The following is a 6,408-nucleotide window of genomic DNA, read 5'->3' on the forward strand; positions in this document are numbered from 1 at the left end:
TAGATCATCTATTTCCCTGCCTTCCCATTCCTAAAAGTATCCATTGCCCTAAATTTTGTGCTTATTATTCCCTTGCTTTACTCACACACAAACACACACACGATTGGTGATGATAGATAGATAGATAGATAGATAGATAGATAGATAGATAGATAGATGATAGATAGATAGAGACAAATAATATATTGTGTAGTTTTGTTTTTGAACTCTGTAGAAATCTTATCATATTTTAGGTGGTTTTCTAGGTTTTCCTTTTTTCACTGAATATTATGTGTTCAAGATTCTTCCAAGTAATTGCACTTAGCTATAGTTTATTCATTCTCACATTTCTATATTCTATTATGTGAACATACCACAATTCACTCATTCTCTTATCACTATGTATGTGAGTATGTATCTATCAGACCTATATATGTTTGTGTTTATCTATCTATACTTATATATCTATAGGAAGATATAGATATATATTTCATAGTTCTTTCCCCTTATAAACATGGCTGCTAAAACCATCTTCTTTCCGCATATGTCCTGATGCTTGTGTACAAGAATTTCTCTTATATATATACCTGAAAAGGATTTGTGAGCTAAGCTTTGCTAATGACTATTTTCTTAAATGGTTGTCCCAATTTGGACTCCTACCAGTAGTGAATTCTCACTGATGACAACTGGAACCAGAAACTTATAGCCAGTTATAAGCACGTAGCTGAAACTTGGGATCCCATTAATGTGCCAGTTTCCTAAACTTCTTTGAGTTTAGAGGACTCTCCAACCCTTCTTCTCTTCTCCCAGTTAGCCAGCTAACTTCTATAAGAACAGGATGCCTCTTCTCTGTAAAAAGGATATTATTGCCCTGCTAATTAATTTTGTTAAAACAGGGAGAGTTGCCACTCACAAACTGCTAGAAAAAAAAATTCCTTACCAAAAGGGCCTAAATTTAAAGCAGAATCAATTGCAAGTCTGTCTTCTTAGTAAACTAGAAAGTGAAAATAAGCATTACAAACCCACAAAGAGATGAAGGGAGGAGTCGTTTTCCTCTTCCCTTTCCCAGGCTGGTAAATGGCTTAGGTTTAGAAACTTCTGAGGCCAAAAGGGATGAAGAAGCAGAGGCATATATGTTCTTCAGGCTTAGGATAAAGATGTATAAAGAATTTGGTAGACCAGCCTGGGCAACGTGGTGAAACCCCATCTCTACAAAAAATACACAAATTAGCCGGGCGTGGTGGTGTGCACCTGTAGTCCCAGCTACTAGTGGGGCTGAGACGGGAGGATCACTTGAGCCAGGGAGGTCGAGGCTGCAGTGAGCCGTGATTGCACCACTGCACTTCAGCCTGGCAGAGTGAGACCTTGTCTCAAAAAAAAAAAAAAAAAAAAAAAAAAGGAGGCCGGGCACAGTGGCTCATGTCTGTAATCCTAGCACTTTGGGAGGCTGAGGCAGGCAGATCACGAGTTCAAGAGATCGAGACCATCCTGGCCAATATGGTGAAACCCTGTCTCTACTAAAAATACAAAAATTATCTGAGCGTGGTGGCATGTGCCTGTAGTCCCAGCTGCTCGGGAGGCTGAGGCAGGAGAATTGCTTGAACCCGGGAGGCAGAGGTTGCAGTGAGCGGAGATTCCGCCACTGCACTCCAGTCTGGCAACAGAGCAAGACTACGTCCAAAAAAAAAAAAAAAAAAGTCTGGTATACTATGGTTTCTCTTCAGATTATATCAATTTTTCACCTTTTCCTAAAGATTTATGTGGAGAGGAACAATTCTGAGTCTTAACCAAATTTTTTGAGGCCTTTAGTCTTCAAGGCGATTTTATTGTATTATTATTATTTTTTGAGACAGAGTCTCACTTTGTCGCCCAGGCTGGAGTGCAGTGGTGCGATCTTGGCTCACTGCAACCCCCACTGCCTGGGTCCAAGCAATTCTTCTGCCTCAGCCTCCCAAGTAGCTGGGTTACAGTCATGCACCAACACACCCAGCTAATTTTTGTATTTTTAGTAGTGGCAGGGTTTCACCATGTTGGCCAGGCTGTTCTCAAACTCCTGACCTCAGGTGATTTGCCCACCTCAGCTTCCCAAAGTTCTGTGATTACAGGCATGAGCCACTGTGATTCAGGGCTAATTTAAAAAGAAAAAAAAAAAAAAAGAATTTGGCTATGATTTAGCCCACCTCTCTGTGCCTAGAATTAGAATGCGGTAAGATACACCAGTAGGTCCTCAGAGTTTAGCTGCTTCAGATAGACTAGAAAGTGCCCTTTCACAATCAGTCATGGTTCAGAACACAAGACTAAAAAAGTCACTACCTTGCTGGCACCCACTGGGGACGATGAGAATGGGTCTGTAGTCTCATCTTTCTCTGTGCAGCTGTGCTGTTCCCTACTAGTCTTGTGTTAGAGGTTTCTTCTGTTGGTGTAAACACTGGTAGGAGCCATTAAAGTAATTATGGTCAATACATACAGCCTATGGGAAATAGTTGTGCAACCTGATGATCAGACAGAGGTACCAGACATGGCAAGGGAAGAACTGGGTTTGAGCCCTGGTTCTGCCACTTAACAGCAAGGCTGCAGGTCCCAGGCATGGTAAAAGCAGAGCACTACTGGTGATATAACAGCTATCATGGTGAGTGTTTACTCCTGTTCTCAAGCACCATAAAAGCTCTCAAGGCCAGGTGCGGTGGCTCACGCCTGTAATCCTAGCACTTTGGGATGCCGTGGCAGCCAGATCACCTGAGGTCAGAAGTTAAAGACCAGCCTGGCCAACATGGTGAAACCTCGTCTCTACTAAAAATACTAAAATTAGCCTGGTGTGGTGGCACACGCCTGTAATCCCAGCTACTCGGGAGGCTGAGGCAGGAGAATTGCTTGAACCCGGGAGGCGGAGGTTGCAGTGAGCCAAGATCCTGCCACTGCACTCCAACCTGGGTGACAGAGCAAGACTCTGTCTCAAAAAAAATAAAAAATAAATAAATAAAAAGCTCTCAAGAGCCACAGGACGGCCGGGCGCGGTGGCTCACGCTTGTAATCCCAGCACTTTGGGAGGCCGAGGCGGGCAGATCACGAGGTCAGGAGATCGAGACCACGGTGAAACCCCGTCTCTACTAACAGTACAAAAAACTAGCCGGGCGTGGTGGTGGGCGCCTGTAGTCCCAGCTTCTAGCAGAGGCTGAGGCAGGAGAATGGCGCGAACCCGGGAAGCGGAGCTTGCAGTGAGCCGAGATCGCGCCACTGCACTCCAGCCTGGGCGACAGAGCGAGACTCCGTCTCAAAAAAAAAAAAAAAAAAAAAAAAAAAGAGCCACAGGACATAAGGCCATTGCTATCACGTTCTTCTTCTCATCCTCACTCCATATAAGGAAAGAAACATAGGCAGAATGGTTAAAAACCTTTGGTTAGAGTCAGGTAGAACCGGTTTGAAAACCTCCACCTCTATCTCTTCCTAGCTGCATGACCTTGAATATGCTACTTAGCCTCCCTGAGCCTGTTTCTTCATCTGTAAAATGAGGGTAATTAAGAAAGCAAAGGCCGGGCGCGGTGGCTCACGCCTGTAATCCCAGCACTTTGGGAGGCTGAGGTGGGCGGATCACGAGGTCAGGAGATCGAGAACATCCAGGCTAACAGGGTGAAACCCTGTCGCTACTAAAAATACAAAAAAATTAGCCAGATGTGGTGGCGGGTGCCTGTAGTTCCAGCTACTCGGGAGGCTGAGGCAGGAGAATGGCGTGAACCTGGGAGGTGGAGCTTGCAGTGAATCGAGATCACGCCACTGCACTCCAGCCTGGGAGACAGAGCAAGACTCTGTCTCAAAGAAAAAAAAAAGAAAGAAAGACATAGCCTTCTAAAATTTTTATTTATTTATTTATTTTGATACGGAGTCTCGCTCTTGTCACCCAGGCTATAGTGCAATGGCGCAATCTTGGCTCACTGCAACCTCCGCCTCCCAGGCTCAACTGATTCTCCTGCCTCAGCCTCCCTAGTAGCTGGGATTATAGGCATGTGCCACCACATCAGGCTAATTTTAGTATTTTTAGTAGAGACGGGTTTTCACTGTGTTGGCCAGGCTGGTCTCAAACTCCTGACCTCAGGTGATCCACCCACCTTGGCCCCCCAAAGTGCTGGGATTACAGGCATGAGCCACCACACCAGGCTGAGCATGTGTTAAAACCAGGACTGCCCCAAGCACATTACATAGATTCCCTGGGATAAATTTCACACTAACCTTACTTATAAGTAAAATTATTATCCACAATTTACAGAAGAAGAAACTGAGAGATTAAGTTATTTGTTCAGGTTTACACAGCTAGGAGATACAGAGTCACAGATAGAATTCAGGGACAATAATACCACCTCACAACATTACTGTGAGGTTTAAATAGTCAACTGTGATAACACGTGGGAGTTATCACATGTTATCACATGTGAATAGATGATAACAGTAGCACAAAGAATGGGAGGTGACGTAAAGGGAATTATCCTTCTTCCATTATACATAAAGTGGTATAATATTAACCCAAAGTATACTGTGATAAATTAGAAATACGTATTGTAATCCCCACAGCAACCACAAAAAAAAAGTCTACAAAAGTATATCATATAATCAGGCCAGGCGCAGTGGCTCATACCTGTAATTCCAACACTTTGGGAGGCTGATTCAGGAGGATTAGCCCAGGAGTTTGAGACCAGCCTTGGCAACATAGCGGGACTCCTGTCTCTACAAAAATAAAAACAAAAATTAAAAAATTTAAAACACACACACACACAAAGAAAAGAAAAATATATAATCACATTATAAAGAGATGATAGAGGAAATAAAGTGAGATAATAAAAATATTCAATACAAAAGAAAGTAAGCAAGCAAGAACAAAGGAACAGAAAATAAGTGGGATCAATAGAAAACAAATAGCAAAATGGTAGACTTAAACAGAGCTGTATCAGGAGTTACTACATTGGACTAAACACTAAAAAGGCAGAGATTGTCAAACTAGATTAGTAAGCCATCCCCAACTATATGCTGCTTAAAGCGACATACTTTAAATAGAGAGACACAGACAAGTGGGACAGGTTGAAAGTAAAAATATAAATGGTGTATACACTAAGGAGAAGAAAGCTGAGGTGGTTAATATCAAAGTAGACTTCAAGACAGGGAGGATTACCAGAAAAAAAAAAGACAGAAATTTTATAATGACAAAAGGCTCAATTTATCAAGAACACATAGCAATTAATTCTGAGTATGCAGCTAATGAGAAAATTTCAAAATACATGAAGCAAAAATAGAACTAAACAAGAGAAATAGACACTCACAATTATAATTGGAGATTTCCCTTACACTAATTTATAGACCATGAAGACAAAAGAACCCCCTCAAAATATAAAAGATTTGAACAATATTATCAGCCAACTAGATATAATTGATATTTATCAGCCACTGCATTTTATAGCTGCAAAGTATACATTCTTCCAAGTGCAAATTCAGTCAAAATGGACTCCATGTTGGGCCACAAAACAAGTCTCAGTAAATTTCAAAGAATATCTATTGCAAGTAATTATTATTAAAATGAGGGTGAGGGTTGACTGTTTGTCTCATAATCTCTGGTTCTATGACTCCTCCTACTCAAATGTGAGGAATTGTTTTTCTTTTTCCTTTTTTTTTTTTTTTGGGAGTTTCGCTCTTTGTTTTGCTTTTCATCTTTTTTTTTTTTGAAATGGAGTCTTGCGCCGGGCGTGGTGGCTCACGCTTGTAATCCCAGCACTTTGGGAGGCCGAGGCGGGCGGATCACGAAGTCAGGAGATTGAGACCACGGTGAAACCCCGTCTCTACTAAAAATACAAAAAATTAGCCGGGCGCGGTGGCGGGCGCCTGTAGTCCCAGCTACTCAGGAGGCTGAGGCAGGAGAATGGCGTGAACCCGGGAGGCGGAGCTTGCAGTGAGCCGAGACTGCGCCACTGCACTCCAGCCTGGGTGACAGAGTGAGACTCCGTCTCAAAAAAAAAAAAAAAAAAGAAATGGAGTCTTGCTCTTGCAGCCCAGGCTGGAGTGAAATGGCATGATCTCGGCTCACCGCAACCTCCGCCTCCTGGGTTCAAGCAATTCTCCTGCCTCAGCCTCCTGAGTAGCTGGGATTATAGGCACCTGCCACCACATCCTACCAATTTTGTATTTTTAGTGGAGACGGGGTTTCTCCATGTTGGTCAGGCTGGTCTCGAACTCCCGCCTTGGCCTCCCAAAGTGCTGGGATTACAGGCATGAGCCAGTGTGCCCAGCCTTCCTTTCTTTTTTTAAAAAAAAAATTGAGATGGGGGTCTCACTGTGTTGACCAGGCTGGTCTTGAACTCCTGGCCTCAAGCGATCCTCTCACTTTAGCCACCCAAAGTAATGAGATTATAGGTGTGAACCACCGCACCCAGCCAAACATGAGAAATTTTC

At 43.1% G+C, this 6,408-nt stretch overlaps 1 non-coding gene across 1 annotated transcript; it reads left to right on the top strand.

Annotated features, from left to right (window-relative positions):
• Positions 1-1,683: 1,683 nt before the first annotated feature.
• Positions 1,684-1,799, top strand: LOC115837191. Its single transcript, XR_004032208.1, has one exon. It is a non-coding gene; the product is annotated as a U5 spliceosomal RNA (small nuclear RNA).
• Positions 1,800-6,408: the final 4,609 nt, after the last annotated feature.

The sequence above is a fragment of the Nomascus leucogenys genome, chromosome 10 (genome assembly GCF_006542625.1).
Source record: "Nomascus leucogenys isolate Asia chromosome 10, Asia_NLE_v1, whole genome shotgun sequence".
Taxonomy (NCBI): domain Eukaryota; kingdom Metazoa; phylum Chordata; class Mammalia; order Primates; family Hylobatidae; genus Nomascus; species Nomascus leucogenys.